Raw genomic sequence first — 19,115 nt, 5'->3', positions numbered from 1 at the left:
GTTTAAGTGGGATCAGTTAGCATGCATGACATATCAAAGTTAAACTATGAGGAAAAAGTCTATTTCTTCTAGCTGGTTCATCTGCTTCACAATTTGTAATTGCAATGAGTGCAACTGTAAACTGCAAAACTCCTAGTTGGTTGTGTAAGCCACCTCTAGTAAAAATTCCAAGAAAGAATGATAAAATGGAGTGAACCTCCTAACTGTCTTAAATTGTTCTCTTACCCTAAACATCTTACTGTGGAATACGCCTCAAGGTGGAGTCTGTTTGACTGCTACACTTAACCGCATATCTGAATGACAACATAATGTTATCTCAGAAAACATCTACTGCATTGTCTCTTGAATTAAGACATTATTGTATTCTAGTAATCTTCAACGTAAAAACTAAAAAGTAAGATTTGAACTTACATAGGTGTCCTCCGCCTGTGTCTCAACCCAGACTTGTTTTCCATCTCTAATTTTCATATGGGTCTTCTTCCATAACTCTTCACGAGTGGCTGGTCTACCAAGATATGCTTCCTCCAAATTTTAATAAACATAGTGAACCACAAGTGTATTAAATAATTTACTACCAGCTAAATGTATAAATAATTACCTATTTCCTCTTACTTGTCCCCTGAACACCGAACCACATGTGTGCAATAATCCACCTTTCTTGGACTTTCGAGCTGCCTTTGTCTGGGCGCTCTTCTTTTGAAACTCCGGAGATTGCCAGCATACAATAAGTTGATCCCAATAATCTAACTCAAGCCATCCAGGCTGCCATCCGTTTCTTCAAGCTTTAGAAAGCATGCATGACAATAGAGAAGATGCCTTCTTAAAATTCCTTTGAATAACCCGATTCTCGAAAAGGCTCCATGTACAGCTTTTCTGCAAACAAAATATATAGCTTTGAGAGTATAAGTAATTCAAATGCTACCAACATGGGTTGTGGTGCAGCGGATGGGGCTGCTCCACTCTTAACCAGAGGTTGAGGGTTCGACTCTGGGCATGGAGAAAACTCTGTTGGGAGCGCTACCCCTGAATGGGGCCCTACCCGGCGCGAATCCAAATTAGTTGGACTTCAATGTGGGTACCGGACACCGAATGGAAAACCCAAAAAAAAAATAAATTCAAATACTAAAATAATATGCATTAAATTGTACCAACTGAAAGCAGGGGACCTAAAGGAGTATTAGATGTGCCAAAATCTGACAAGAAGCCAAAGTTTGATAATAAGGAAAAAGTTAAAGGTGAGACAGATGATAGGAAAAAGAAACAAGCGGAATCTAATGGAGATACAAGCAAAAAATTCGGGCGAAGTAGGAAACAAAAAAAACAAGCCGAGCATAATCTATCTACCATCAAGGCATATTCAGCTAACCCATCAAGGTTAAACAACAAGAAAAAAGTAGCGTCAGTCAATAGGGGTAGTTTTATATTACAGTTAATTAGTTAAGAATTATATTGCGTTTTTAAAATGGTTTGTTCGAATCATATTATTTGTTTCAGATTATAATTCTGTTTTGTGGAAAAAAAATTTGCATCTGGCTATATTTTAGTTGAAACTATCAGTACCGTTTTTTCTTGGTGCTGTATTTTGGAAAATTAATAAGACAGTTACGAAGTTTAAATGTCACTATTGTTCTAAATGCATGGAGTTGTTGTAGTCTATATGAAATAAGGAAACAACTAACACAGAATCCTTCAGACTGCATCCTGTCGATTATGTTTTCATATGGATGTTGGTTTGCTTTGAATTCTCTAGGCCTTCTTACACTGAACTTACTGGATGAACATAGACCTTACCCCTACCGATCTTGAAGTTGAAGCAGGGTTGCAAGAAAGAATAATATGATAGCACAACAGCAGGAACACAAAGCAAATAAAACAAGATACCTAAACAAGCTAGAAAACCAAAAATAATGGCACTACAGCTTTGTGATGCTATTGGATCCTTTTGCATTCAGTTCTTTGTTTAGTTTACTCTTGTAGTTTTCCATAATCAACTTGCAACTCAGTACATCTTTTAGATCCTGTAGGCTTTAAGAAATTGTTAGTTATTATTACTTGAAAATATTGAACGGGAGTTTTGAAGTAACTCGTAAAGTTGTTGGAACGGGGGAGTAGTAAAAACTAGAAGGTACACAAACAAGTAAAAAAAAAAACAAAATCTTGAAGACTCTAAACAAAAGAAAATGGATCCATACCTTAGATTGATAAACAAAGAGTAATCTAGGACATAAAAACACTAGGAAAACAACTTAGGCTTCTAAGATAAATCCTCTCATGTATTAGAAAATAACATACAATATGGACAACGAGGATTCCTATAGCCAACTCCAGAAGGAACTGTTACGCCTTTGCAATTTGCATCATGATCCTCACCATAATATACTTACTCAGGTACAACCATACAGCAGCCACACTTTTACAGTGAGCTAGACCAAAGCTTAACGAAAAGTTCAAATTAGATTAAACCATAAGTGATTGCTTATTGAGGCATCACCTTTCTTTTAAACCCTATGAAGCTCTCTTTCAATAAAAACACCTACATTAAATTTTGATTTTAATCAACTATCCTTCTGTTAATAGAACTTTATTGAAGGGAAGAAAGGCTAAGGTTTACAATATAATCTGAAAAGCATAAAACTAACTAAAACAAGAGTAGACTATATATACATAGCCAATAACCTAAAGGTCCATAAACTAAAGGCCCAATAACATATGGGCTAACACCTTCATCACAAACTATTTGAGGCAATGACCCACTACTGGAATTTCTGGTACAAACAAGCTTTCTGTTTGACCTTATGCACAAGTAAGCTTCTCACGTTTCAAATTATACATCCAAATGAAAAGCAAAAGGCACTTGGCAACATCATAGTCATAACAACCACCAACTATATGTTGGGGAACAACAATAATAATAGTTGAATATTAAATAAATATTACTGCGATATTTTTTTCAAGAGATATATTAATTATACTTGAGTCATGCTAGACACTGTCCTAAGAAACTATAAATATTTCCCCAGGATTAAACAAGCACTTCCCTAATTAATTAGAGGATACAGGAATCAACAAAATTATTAATACAAATTCCAGCAAGTTAAACTACAGGTTTACTAAAATGATAACTAAATCATTAAAGAGAAAAATTACAGAAGAAATTTAGAATGTTAAGGATTTCTGTAATGATAATGACTTCCAAAGTAAGCTTTCTCAAGTATATCTCTTGATGGCTTCTAGAGTAAGCTTTCTTAAGTATATCTCCTGATGACTTTCAGAGTAAGCTTTCTCAAGTATATCTCTTAATAGCTTCTAGTGTAAGCTTTCTCAAGTTCATCTTTTGATGGCTTCTAAAATACATTTAAAGATATGACTTTTTCCAATACACTTCAAATGCAAATTATTTTGAAATAACTAAATAATTTTTCTACAATCCCCACATTATTTTAAAATAATTTATAGAAAAAGACTTTTAACTTGCTGGATTTGCATGGACAAAATGCAGTAGGTTTGATATCTTCTGGACTATGAACCAAACTTAGACCAATAAAATTTAACTTACAGAATTATCGGTGAAATATAATATTTCTATGAATCGAATAATTCTTTTTATAAGCCAGAGATTTTATTAATCACATTTTGACCGTAACTTTATTGTTCAACACGGTTTTACGCCAATAGGCCATGCGCGTGCCTGGTATTCATGAGAGCTCTAAAGACTAAGGCCAAAAGTCTCATAGGAACGGCCTCATTCCACTTCTCATATAGGTGAATTCATCAAGTGTACACTGCTTTAAATACACCATCCATAAGGATTATGAATTCATTAAGAGTTAATAACTCCTCCATTTTAGTAGCAGTTCAAGCACTCTCAATAAGTGCGCAGAGTCAATATCGACTTGTTATTACCCATATGAACCTACTTCATGGGATCTCCAATCACATAGGTTGGGTTACCATCTCTATTGGCAATCAAATTGGCTTTAACCCCATCTCTTTTGATGTTTGAAGAATTAATTTTCTTCCCACGGGCTTAGTCAGTGAATCGGCTGAATTTAGTTCTGAATTCATATAATTAATGAAAATTATTTCATCTTTCAGCAATTGCTTAATAACATCATGCCTCAATTTCATATGTCTGCTCTTACAACTGTAAGATTTATTCTTCGCAATAGCAATTGCGGCTTGACAATCATAGTGTAATACACAGAGGCATCAGATCATCCTTGTTTAAAGGGATATTAGACAATAGATCATTCTTTTTTAAAAGGCTATGAGGTAACAGATCATCCTTTTTAAAAGGGATATTCGCTAAGAAATTTCTTAGCCATTCAGCCTCAGTACCAGCTAACTTCAGAGCCATAAACTTTGATTCCATAGTTGATCTTGCAATGATCGTCTGCTTAGCTGATCTCCATGATACTGCACCACTACCAAGGGTGAACACATAACCACTAGTGGATTTTGTCTCATCTGAATCAGAGATCCAATTTGCATCACAATATTCTTCTAAAGTTGAAGGAAATCCACAATACGAGATACCAAAATTCATAGTTCCTCTCAAATATTTCCTTAATCGCATTAATGCAGACCAATGCTCATTATTGGAATAATGAGTATATCTACTCAGTCTACACACAACATAGGCTATATCAGGCCTGGTAAAATTCATTAAATGCATCAAACTCCCAATGTTCTGTGCATACTTAGACTGAGCAACTAGGTCATCATTATTCTTTTTTAATTTAGAATTAGCGTCATAAGGAGTGGCTACAGGAGTTATCTCCCAACCTTCAAATTTCTTAAGAAGTCTTTCCACATAATATTCTTGTGACAACATTATACCATCTTCACTCCTTATAACTTTAATTCCTATTATCATATTCACTTCACCCAGATCTTTCATATCAAAGTTAGTAGACAAAAATAATTTGGTACGCACCATAATATTTAAATATGTACCAAATATAAGCATGTCATCAACATATAAATAAATTATCACATAATCATCGTCTACTACTTTTGTATAAATACATTTATCCACCTCAATAGAAGAAAAACCGTCTTTTATTAGGACTTGATCAAATTTCTCATGCCACTGATTAGGAGTTTGTTTAAGGTCATAAAGAGATTTAATTAATTTACAAACTTTATTTTCTTGTCCAGAAATTACACATCCTTCAGGTTGAACCATATGAATTTCTTCTTCTAAATCGTCGTTTAAGAAAGATGTTTTTACATCCATTTGATGGATAAACAACTTATGAATTGATGCTAAAACAATTAATATTCGAATAGAAACAATTCTTGTTACTGGTGCAAATGTATCAAAGTAATCAATATTTTTCTTTAGATAAAATCCTTTAGCTACTAACCGAGCTTTATATTTATCTAAAGATCCATCCGAATTAAATTTTCTTTTGAAAATCCATTTACAACCAATCGATTTTGCACCAAGAGGTAAATCAGTTAAAACTCATGTATTATTTTTCATGATTGAATCAAGTTCAATTCTTATTGCCTCTTTCCAAAATTTAGCATCACAAGAAGATATAACTTCAAAACAATTTGATGGTTCATTATCAACAAGAAAAGTTTGAAGATCATTTCCATTCTTTTCTAGGACTTTTAATCCTTCTCAGTTCATCAATATTAGAGGTAGATTTTTTTTCTCTTTCAACAGGAGTATTAGAGATTTTATCACATAGTGAAAAAATATGTTCAAAGAACTCAGCATTCTTTGTCTCGATTATAGTATTACTATCAAGTACATCACATTTCAAGACAAGAAATCTGTATGCAGCACTATGTTCAGCATATCCAATAAGCATGCAATCAACAGTTTTAGAATCTATTTTCCTCTTTTTAGGTTCAAGAAGAAGAACTTTCGCAAGGCAACCCTACACTTTTAAATATTTCAAATTAGGCTTATAATCTTTCCACAATTCATAAGGGGTTTTGCCAGTTCTTTTGTGAGGAATTCTATTTTGTAAATGACATGCAGATAAAATAGTTCCACTCCACAAATTATCAGGTGCACAAGAGCTAATTAGCATAGAATTCATCATTTCTTTCAGTGACCTATTTTTCCTTTCAGCTACACCATTAGACTCGAAAAAATAAGACGGAGTAACTTCATGAATAATACCTTTTTTTTCACAAAAAGCATTCAAAGATACATATTCTCCACCTTTATCAGATCTGATTCTCTTAATTTTTCTACTAAATTGATTTTCAACTTCAGATTTATAAGACACAAAAACATCAAATGCATCATCTTTATTTCTAAGCAAATACAACTTAGTAAATCTAGAGAAATCATCAATAAAGGTCACAGAATATCTTTTGCCACCTCTAGTTATAGTTTGTTTTAAATCACCCAAATCAGTGTGGATCAAAGATAACAGTTCAGTTTCTCTATCAACTGAAAGACATGACTTTTTAGTAATTTTAGCTTCAACACATATTTCACATTTATCGATATTACTTGAATCTAAACCAAATATTAAACCAAGTGATTGCATAGACTTTATATATTTAATAGTAACATGTCCTAATCTAGCATGCCATAAAGAAATAGACTCAATCATATAAGCAAAAGCTGATACATTGTTATTGATGATATTAAGTACATAAAGTCCATGGTTACAATAGCCTTTTCCCACAAATATATTATTTTTTGTCAAAATAATCTTATTAGATTCAACAGACACTTTCATTCCAGCTTTATCCAGCAAAGCCACAGAAATCAGGTTTGCTTGCATTGTCGGAACATGTAGCACATCCATTAGGGATAAAGTTTTTCTCGAAGTGAGTTTTAGGAGTACTTTACCCTTGCCCAAGACTTTAGTAGTTCTTGAGTCTCCAAGGTAGACTACTTCACTGTCATATCCTATTGATGTATAGGAGGCAAATGCTTCTCGATTTGTACAAATGTGTCGAGTAGCTCCAGAGTCTACCGCCCATTCTTTTATATGTACCACCATATTTACTTCAGAAATAACAGGTGCAATTATTTCATCTCCTTCAGCTAAATTAGCTTTGGGATGATTTCTCATTTCTTTGTTATTTCTCATTCTGTACCTACGTTGAGCAGCATAATGACCTGATTTTCCACAAGTAAACAAGTGACTTTTCTTTTCTTAAAACTGGGATTATTAGGCTTGTAACCTTGATACTTATTACCATACCTTTTGTTGTTGTTTTGTTGACCTTGTACTAAATTTGCGTTGAGCGCAGTCTGCTTAGCTTTGAATGTCTCCTTTCTGTTGGTATCTTGAATTAAAATATGAGTTATTATTTCCTCAATAGTAAAATTTGTCTGTTTATGTTTTAATTTATTTTTATAGTCATTCCATGATTCGTGCAATTTTTCAATCAACACCCCAGCAATAAATTTTTCTGGTAAAGTGATGTCCTCAGCCTTCAAATCTTCTAACAGTTTTTGATATTCATTTATTTGAATTTTTATTTCTTTCACATCACTCATTTGCTAATTGTAAAATTTTCCAACCACAAACTTTTATTTGGTTACATCTTCAGTTGTAAACTTCTTGATTAAAGCTTCTCAGATGACTTTTGCTTCTTTGCAACTGCAATACACATCAAACAATTCATTAGAAATTGTTTGTAAAATAGTATGGCGATATACCTTATTGGCGTATTGCCATGACTCCAAAATTTTGCCATCAATATCTGCACCAGGTTGTGTTTGTGCCAAAGCATATGCAACACCATGAACATCAAGTAGTGAAAAAATTCGTTCTTGTCACCTTTTGAAGTTGTCATTAGCGAATATTTCAATATTTGAAACATCAGGAAATGGCTTTGCATATGGTAGAACAATCGGAACAGGAGCATTAGGAGTTGTTTCGGTAGCAGAAGTAACAGGAGTAGAATTATTTGCCATAGTTTCTTAGATTGTTGGGGAACAACAATAATAATAGTTGAATATTAAATAAATATTACTACGATATTTTTTCCAAGAGATATATTAATTATACTTGAGTTGTGCTAGGCACTGTCCTAAGAAACTATTTCAGCAGTGTGAACTATTTCCCCAAGATTAAACAAGCACTTCCCTAATTAATTAGAGGATACATGAATCAACAAAATTATTAATACAAATTCCAGCAAGTTAAACTACAGGTTTACTAAAATGATAACTAAATCATAAAAGAGAAAAATTACAGAGGAAATTTAGAATGTTATGGATTTCTGTAAGGATTGAATGAGTATTTATAGGTAAGACTTAGCTTATTAAGTACACCTCTTGATGGCTTCCAGAGTAAGCTTTCTCAAATATATCTCTTGATGACTTCTAGAGTAAGCGTTCTCAAGTATATCTTCTAATGGCTTTCAGAGTAAGCTTTCTCAAGTATATATTTTGATAGCTTCTAGAGTAAGCTTTCTCAAGTTCATCTTTTGATGGCTTCTAAAATACATTTAAAGATATGATTTTTTCCAATACACTTCAAATGTAAATTATTTTGAAATAACTAAATAATTTTCCTACACTATATACAGAAAACAAACAACAAAACTAAACATAAGTTCAAATCTGTCTTTCTCAAAAGGCACGTAATTACTCAATCAACAAGGCAAAAATTACCGTTAATGTGAAAAGAACAATCTCAATCAGCAAAGATAAGTTATCGAAATCCAAACCAAAGACCAGCAAGGTGGCGTCGGAGCTTCTGCAGTAATCCAAACAGTGACCAAATTAGAATGTAGGGTTTACTTATGATTTTTTAATTAAACCCAAACTCTATTGTGAAAAGTATTTGAAAAAAAATGGTGGGAAATAATGGAGGGAATAGGGGAACCCAAATCCTTAAAATTTTAGTAATTTTTAGTAAAATTACCTTCACTTCGGGAAAAATGATGGGAAATTTGTGGGGAAGAAGCTGGAACAAGCTAAGCCACGTTTTCTTTTGTTTGGACTATTAATTTAACCCAAATTCTTGCTATTTTATTTTTTATTAAATTAAATTACATCTTCTATTAACCTTGATATATCTATCTAAATTTACATCTACAATCTATAATCTATAATTTATATCTATATTTATAATTATAATTATCTATTTACAATATATTAAAAATGTGAAGACCTTTACAAAAGTAATTTGAACTTTTTGCCCATCATTAAAAAGGCTTGCAATAGACAAAAGTATCATTTACTAATTCTTTTCAAATAAAATTTTTTAATATCTAATAATTAAATAAAACTTGACAAGATAAAAAAGGAAAAAAGAACATATTTTTGGATTGAAAATTAAGAGTCATTCCCATTGGAATTGGAATAGGTTTTGAAAAAGGGAAAAAATGATAAATAAAATTGGCGTAAGTTAAAACAAGAAGGAAAAAAAATTATAAGAATAAGAAGGAAAAGATTCGTGCTAAATTCCTAATATTTAGGAATCACCCATTTAACCCTTATAAATCAATTCAAAATTTAGCTTATATAATTTTATGTTATTTTACAATTCTAATTTAGATAATTCTAAAATATATGGTAAGAGAAAAATTGTAATGTATTAAGAATAACATTAGAAAAGCCTGTCCATTTATAAAAAAATTATGCCTCATTTGGCTCCATACCTATACATTGGAGTACTTTTCAATCTAATGCATAGTTGGCTATATGCATAAAATTCTTTTCTATTGAATTTTGGTAAATTATCACCTCCACAGACATAGTTTTGACAATACTAGATAATTTTTATTTTATGAGGAATATTCATATGGATTTTATAATGATATGAGTTTATTATTATTTTTTGTAAGGATATAAGATTTAAATGTATTGTTCTATTATCTTATATTGTTTTGTTACAGTTTTTATTTTGTTCGAGTGTATATTGTTGATGAATATTCGATTGGAGTTTGAGGAAATTTTTGGGTAAAGATTAAGTTTAATCGTATTGTTCTAATATCTCGATTATTGTAGTTTCTATTCTGCACTATTTAGTTATTTTTTCTGCTTAATACAGGTGGTGGATGAACGTTCGATCGGGCTTTGAGAAACTTTTGTGTAAAGGTTAGATTTAATTGTATTGTTCTGATATCTCGATTATCGTATTATTTCTTTGTAGTTTACAGATAGTTATTGAATATTCGATTGAGCTTTGAGAAATTTTTATGTAAAGATTAGATTTACATTCTTTTGATATTATTAAGTTATTAGTTGTAAAATATTACTCCATTAATATTATTCATTATTCATTATGTTACTTTTATTTGATGTTATTTGAGCTAATTTCAAGTTGATGTGCATTTACTCAAAAATTCCTATGAAAACGTATATGATGTTATTTGCAAATATTATCAGTAGCTTCTTCATAGTCAGGGAACTATATAAATATATGTAGCGCATAAAATATTGGACTAAATGTACGTCGGACAACAAGCTTTTTTAAAATCTTTCAAGTCAATTGTTACTTTTCAAAAATTATTCTTTTTTTATATATTTAACATTGTTTGACGGCTTGACATGAAGAACACGTGCAACGTACATACACTTGATTAATAATATATTAAAAGTGAGAAGGACCTTGAAAATATTGTTTGACTTTTTGTCCTTCCTTAAAAGTCTTTACTTTAGAGTAAATTATTTTTTCACTATTTTTTTCTAATAATTAAGAGTTAAAAATTAATTAAATATTTTTATGATAAATTTTTTTCTTATTAAAAGTCATCAGAGTTAAATGACAACTAATACTTTTTTCATTAGTTTAAGAATTCTAAATCAACTAAATTTGACTTTAAGAAAATTCAAAAAATCTACAAATAAATATAAAAGTGTTAGAATAAGAAAAATTTATGCAGTAACAAAATTTTAAAAGTTTTAAGTATCTAATAAAAATGTAGCCAATGATTTTTATTCGACTTTAAAAACAGGGAAATATTTTTAAAACATAGAAAAAATAATAATCGTACCATAAATACAATTCAAATTGATGCGTGTCTCTAAGCCTTTGCCAACAAGAGAAAGAGGTATTGCATGACAAATATAAAAGTGATGATCCAATCCATCAACCACTTGAAACTTTTGATGTAAAATGTATATGTTCTTACACTAAAATATATGTTTAGGTTTATATTATTATATTAAAATGTGAAGATCTTTGAAAAGTGAGTTGAACTTTTTACACTTCATTAAAAATTTCTACAATAGACAAAATCAATTAATTTTAAATAATTAAATGTTATACGTGCGAGGCATGTATGGTTAAACTAGCACTTAATTATTAAAATATGTGTGAATCAATACTAGCATTAATTAATGAAATATTTATTAAGAATATTATTAAAAATTAAATTGACTTCTGATCGATTTTTAAGAGGCATTTTTTCATCATATTAATATGAAAATAATTACATTAAATCTTATAATGTTTTTCTTATAGTTATTTGTCAAATTAACTCTTATAATGCAAATTATGACAAGTAAAAAAGAAAATGAGTCAATATAAGTTGGTACTTTATTTTTATTTTTTATTTTTTAATTGTTAACCAGCCACTGTTATTAAAAATTTTGTTAAATAAATATAACAATGGAAAGTTGAGATATAAAACTCATGAACATCTTTATATGCGAGTTGAAAATTAATGATTAAGTAAATTCATATAAAAAATTACATTATTGAGTTAGAGTTACTGAAAGGGCGGATTTTGTAATTTATTTTACCACTGAAAAATTAATTTCTTGAAAATATTTGTAGATTATGATACTGCACCCAGAGTATACTAGGATAGTATGTATTCTGAGAGGTATTTTTTAATCTTTTGAATAATGCTTTATTTTAATCCTTTGACATTATACTTATTTTTTGTGAGAATGTGGGTTCTTGAAAAAAGTTTTGAGTTTGAATACTTCCTAACCAAAGTAAATTAGAACAATACTGTTTTGCGGTGTTTTTTGATAATTTTATCTTAATTTAACTTAAATATTTAAGGGTATAAAAGTCCTTCATTAATATTTGAAGGATATTTTAGTCAACCAACATTTATATTCATGTTTTTTATAACAGTATAGATAAATAGATGGATATGTTGATAAAACATCAATAATTCTTATAAATATTATTAATACACTTATACTTGGTATAGTTGTCAAAATACATATTAATATATCATTCGCTAATATTACTTAATGATATCACTAATATATTTATGATTAATATGATTATCGATGTATAACTTAATAGTCAATAACATTTCTAAAAAATCACTAATAAACTTGACTTAGTTTAACTATCATATAAGTTAATCAATCAATATTATTTTAGTAAAAATATTAAAGATACTCTTTTATTTTGGTGTAATTAGTGCTATAGATTAATTAATAAATAAAATTTCATAATGTATATCTACTTAGTGTAGTTATTAAATTATAAGCCGCTTAGTCAATAACATTACATAAGAATATCACTAATTCACTTCTATTTACTACAATATCAACTATAAGCTAATCGATTTACTTATAGTATTACTTATACCACTAATACACCTCTTTTTCCATTATCAAATTAATTATAAGCTAACATAATTCATCAACTTTTATTAAGAATATCACTAAAATATTTCTAATTATCACTATCTAAGCTACTCATTTAATTATAATATTTTTTAAAGAGAATATATACCACTAATACACTTCTTCTTCCCATTATCAAATTAATGTACATTTGGTTATGTGTAGAAAAAATAATGTAATTTAATAGTATGAAAAGAAAAAAAAAATTAAAGTAATTATTGAGGGACTAAATGATTGATATCATTTTTATTGTTTTTTCTGCAAATATATAATATGATTATTTATTAAATACTTAATTTTACATATTTAGTTTAGTGAGAAACTTTCCTCATTACAAAGAAAAAAATTACAAAATAATTATATATATCATATTGAGGACTCCTTGGATAACTTATATTTCATTTTCATTTATTTTTACTAATGCATTGTTACCAGCTACAAAAAATTTAAAAATTAGAGTTTTTTTTTGAATTATGAATTTATTTGTTATTATTTAGCGAGGGAAATCCCTCACTATTACAAATTTAAAATTGTTTTTTTTATTATCATCACATTTTACTGAAGGATGTCCCTCTTTGCCTTTTTAAAAAAATGAAAATTGAAATACTAAAAATAATTTTTTTTTTTTTGAAATATGAATTTATTTGTTATTATTTAGCGAGGTTAATCCCTTGCTGTAATAAATTTAAAATTAGCTTTTTATTATCATCATAATTTAGTGAGGGATGTCCCTCTTCACTTTTTTTAAAAAATAAAAAATGAAATATTAAAAATTATATTTAATTTTTCTTTCAAATATGAATTTATTTGTTATTAATTAGTGAGGGAAATCCCTCTCTATGAAAAATTTAATAGTAACTTTTTATTATCATCATATTTTAGTGAGGGATGTCCCTCTTCGCCTTTAAAAAAAAATAAAAATTAAAATATTTGATTTGTATGAAGGACAACGCCGCAAAATTCCTCACAATATCAACATACAATTTGTCCCTCACTAACCTTGATAGCTAATAACCAAATTTTTAATAGTAGTTGTAAAATATAACGTATTTAAAATATTATAATCTATAGATATATTTATTAATAAATTGTACTAAACTAAATCTATTGTAGGCCAAAAAATCTATTCGAAGCACAAATTCAGCTCCACCTGTTCATTTATTACTCCTGAAGCAGGTACCATGCTGTCCATGATAAATATTGGATGATAGAATTTTCCTTGCATATTTATCTTTGCCTCTTTATAAAAGTACTCACACACTTCCAATCATTTTCCTCTCTATGATCTAAGCGCACCCTACCTAAATAGTAGTAGTAAACACATACATTTCATCTAAACATCCATCAGCCAAAAACATGTCAATAAAATTAGTGGTCTAAAGTTAAATTTTAATTTGAAGCCCTTAAAAATATATATATACATAATAAAAATTAATGTAACCCTTTTTTTTATTTTTTCATAATTGTTATTTTTTAGTATAACATTATATTTTACATAAAAATATTATTATTTGTAACAGTAAGGATTGAGTCGAGTTAAAAAGACATTAACAATGTGTCTCAATACATTTACCTTGGATGTTAGTGTAAAATAATTATTTATTACTTTAAAGATTTGAGTAGTTTAGTTCAAAATTTCAAAATATTTCTATTAAATGATGATAGTTTTTAATTTATATATTGATTTTGTGCAATTTTTAATACTATATTCAATATCTTCAAAAAGAAAATAAATACATAAACTTAACAATTAAAATTTTTTGAGGCGTCAAAATTTTAAAAGCCTAAAGTAAGATTTTACTAACCTCACCCTTGAGCCACCCCTGCCATCAGGATAAGTCACCTTTCTTAGGAAAATATATTATGTATTTGAATAGGCGTCAAAGCGAAGAATGGGAAGGATGAATGCAAGTAACTCAACTCTTGGCATGGCTTACTAGCTGATATTCTATCATTTATTTTTTCTTACTTTTTTCTACGTACGTTGTGATATTATGTAACTTTATGTTGTAACGTTATCTTTAATCTAATGTTGTGAGTTACGAATCTCCTCGTGAAACTATTATGACATTGTGAATTGTCTAATAATAGTAAATATATGTATGCAATGACAAACTTGAGCATGCTTTTCCTTGTAACAAAATGCAAACCAGAATGCATTTTCCCCAAAGGACTCCCAAAACAAATCATATTTTTGAAATCTTGCATGTTGATCTATGAGGTCCCTATAACACACCCACACATGGCAAATTAAGATATTTTATCACTCTCGTAGATGATTTTAGTATATGCACATGGACACACCTCTTAACATGTAAAAGTAATTCTTTCTCAATTCTCAAAGCTTTTGTTTTAATGATTGAGAATCAATTTCAAACCAATATTCTTACCATAAGAACTGACAATGGTGCTGAGTTTACTAGCACTGAAGCAACCTCTTTTTTTCAATCCAAAGGCATTATCCATCAGAAAACTTGCTCTTACACTCCCCAACAAAATGGGATAGTGGAAAGGAAACCTAAATATCTTCTAGAAACTGCATGAGCTCTCTTATATCAGTCCAAACTTCCTTTGTCATATTGGTGAGAATGCATCCTTACATCCACCTACATCATTAATAGGTTACCCTCCTCCTCTGTCCAGAATCACAGTCCTTATGAGATCCTACATCAAAGAAAACCTACATACTCTCATCTTAAGAGCTTTGGATGTTTATGTTATCCCATAGCCTTGCAGTCTCATAAAGACTAATTTTCCCCAAGATCCTTACCCCATGTTTTTGTAGGATACCCTTATGGGACAAGAGGTTATAAGGTACTTAATCTTGTCACAAAAAAGATTCATGTTTCCAGAGATGTAGTATTTTATGAATCTCTTTTTCCTTTTGCTATGTCTCTTAATATCAATGATCTTTGTGTCAAGCTTGGTTCATTTCCTTCCCCTCCCCATCCTATTCAAGCTGATAGGTCCTTTTTCTTTTCTGATACTTCACCCCTACTGATTATTCTAGTGGTTCTCCTATACCTTCTACTCAAGAGTCATCTCTTCCAGGTGGTGTCACTGTTGTTTCAGCCATCACCTCTCCCAATCAATCCTCTCATGCTTTATCTCCAAATCCTGATACTTCTAACCTATTCACAGTTCCACATCTTTCCACAACACCCCAAAATAGACCTACCAGAACTATCAAAATCCCCAGTTATGTTAAAGATTACAGCCACCACTTACCTTCTATGAGTTCCTCTAACTTGGTATCATCTTCTGCTACCTCAATTTCCTCTTCATGTCGTTTACACACCCCTATTTCTCTTACACCCTTCTCTCTAAATGCTTTTGCACCTGCTAGTCAAGCACCCGTTTCAGACTATTTCACTAGATTGTGAACGAAATTCCTTTGGAGCAGCAACAACTATTCTTACTTGGCAAGCAGCAATGTCTCAAGAATTTGAAGCTTTTCATGCTAATAACACATGGTATTTAGTGCCTTTGCCGACTGGAAAGAAAATCATAAGGTGTAAGTGGGTACATAAAATTAAACATAGAGCAGATGACAGTGTTGAAATACACAAAGCATGATTAGTTGTTAAGGGATATACTCAACAGGCTGGTGTGGACTATACAGAAAAATTTTCTCCTGTTGTCAGGATGACAACAATACGTACTTTGGTAGGGATTGCTATGAAAATAGGTTGGAGCATTTTCCAACTCGATGTGAATGCTTTCCTTCACGTTGACTTACATGAAGAGCTATACATGCAAGTGCCACCGGGTCTTGCAGTGCCTCGATCTAATTTAGTGTGTAAGTTGAAGAAGTCCTTGTATGATTTAAAGCAAGCTAGTCGACAATAGTATGAAAAACTTACTGAGGTTCTATGTTCTACAGGGTACCAGCACTCTATGCTTGACTATTCCCTCTTCTACAAAAGAGAGGTTCCTCTTGTGATCTTTCTAGCTGTTTATGTTGATGATGTACTCATCACTGGCACTCACTTGGAAGAAATTCAGTCTCTAAAGCACTATCTCCACCACACTTTCAAGATTAAAGACTTAGGGCAGCTTCATTATTTCTTGGGGTTAGAGGTTCTCTACAAACATGATGGAGTACCCATTACACAGAGGGAATTTGCTCAGGATCTCATTCAGGAATTTGATTGTGGCCATTGTTCTGCTTTATCTTTCCCCTTATATCCTTCCATTAAGCTAAGAGCTGATGGGGGTGTTTTGCTTGCTGATCCAACTCTTTATAGAAAACTAGTTAGTAAACTCAATTTCCTCACTAGCACCAGGATGGATGTTGCTTATGTTGTACAACACTTTAGCTAGTACATGCAGCAACCAAGAGATACTCACTACAAAGTTGCTCTCCATGTTCTCAGATACCTCAAGGGTGATTCTTGTTTGGGTATTTCCATGTCCAAGGATCAAGATTATAGTGCTGTCACACCCCTTTTTCGCTCAAGGGTTCGAGTCGAAGGGTTTTTCCAATTAAAGTAACGATTTTGAACAGGGAATGGTTTATTAACAGAGTCGCCACTTGAAATTGAGTTATGGTGTTCCAAGTCACCTTATTGAATCCCTAGTCAAAAGGAAATAACTCTTCATTATGGTTTGTGAAAACAGAAGATCGGGTAAGGAATTCTGTTGACCGAGGGGAAGGTGTGAGGCAACCTTCGAGTCCCGTGGTTGTAGCACGGTCGCTTTTATTGACTTAAACTATTTTGAATAAATTGTGCTTGGACCTAGGTTCGCTTATTTTAATTATATCGAAAATATTTGTCTACACCTCTTATATTAAATAAATTGGTGAAAAGTTTATTTTAGAAAAATATTTATCAAGGTACATTATTATATCCTTGAATTTTTAATTGTCTCAAAGAGATGCGTACGCTGCATTCTTAATTAAGGTGAATATTATAAACGTAAAAATTCCTCACGTTAAAGATGTTAATTTGTCTATTCAAAGAGCTATCCAACCTTAATACTAAACTAGCAATATTCATTCAAAATAGTTAATGTAATGAATAATTATTAAATTCTATTAACGACTATAAATAAAATATAAATAAAAAAAATAAGAAAATAAATAAGAAAGAATATATAATTTTACTCATATTATATGAAAAATTATCCTAAAATTTAATCCCTTTAAATTTATTCTAACCCACATTATATTTTTATGAGACAAATAAGACACAAAAAACCCAGTAATTTTGGATATAAATTAACGAAGAAAACAAGCAATAATACATAAATCAAAGTAAAATACAACTGTTTAAAAAAAATAACAGGAATTCAAACTAATGTCATATTTTAATTACGAGTTGATAGCGACAGGGATAAGATAATTTTTAGTGAAAAGAAAAGATAAATTCCCTAAAGCTATTTAAAATTAATATTTTAATAACAAATTGTATTAAATCACGTGGACTTTAAAATTATCAAAATTATTGAAAAGAAAAATTAAGAATAAATTATTTGTATTATCAATTAACTATTAATAAAATAAAAATTATATTTTTAATATATATATATATATATATATTTATAGACACGTGATTTTTGATTCTCCCTAAATTTTAACTTATTTATCGATATTAGATATTTATATTTGGTATAATATTATGTAATTGCTTATTTTTATTTTAATTAAGTTTTAGATTAAAAAAATATATATAATAATAATAATAAATAAAGTTAATTTTGAGATATTTTTATTGTTATTTTTTATTTTTATCTTAATAATCCAAAAATCCAAACATATATGTATATTATTTATTCTAAAATTTTAATAAATAAATTAGTAATTGTAATACTATTTTATTATATTTTTGTCTATTTATAAATTATTATTATGTTTTATTAAATATAAAATTAATTAATTATTATTATTTTATTTATTATTATTATTATCTTTATTATTACTATTATTTTCTATTTAATATATATATATATATATATATATAATTTGAATTTCAAATGATCCTTCTTTATCTGTTAAAAAACCTCACCTCAGAGAGAAAAAAAAAAAAAAAAAAACTGTTCCCCAAAAAGTCATCTTTTTTAGGACTTTCCCCTCAGAAACAAGGAAATTCATCTGGAAACAGAGACAAAACAGTAAAAAAAAAGCAGAGAGAAAAAAGCAATAAAGAAAACTTAGAAGGAGAAAGAAGGAAAGAAAGAGTTGTGATTTGAGTTTCATAATTCCGTTCTGAAGTTTTCGATGACAACATTTCTTGCTCTAAAGTTTTTGTTTAAGTCATCAACAACAGGTTCTTCTATAATCCTACGTTCCTTACTGTATTAAATTTTATTAGGAATCAAAATATGAATTTATTTGTTATTATGTATTGTATATTAAATTATGGAATGTTTATATGAATGTTAGATCTCGATATACTAAACAAAATAATAAAAATGAACACTGTTATTATTCCATACACTGCTATATGCATACATATTCATCAGTTAATTTATATGTACACAGAATCACATTCGTATACACAATAAGTAACGACAGATTCTTTAATTTTCTTTTACTGTATAATAGATCGACATGTATATACAGAGATAAAAAAAAATA

Source organism: Capsicum annuum, chromosome 4, assembly GCF_002878395.1.
Source record: "Capsicum annuum cultivar UCD-10X-F1 chromosome 4, UCD10Xv1.1, whole genome shotgun sequence".
In the NCBI taxonomy this organism is placed as follows: Eukaryota; Viridiplantae; Streptophyta; class Magnoliopsida; order Solanales; family Solanaceae; genus Capsicum; species Capsicum annuum.
This window is presented reverse-complemented; position numbering follows the sequence as displayed.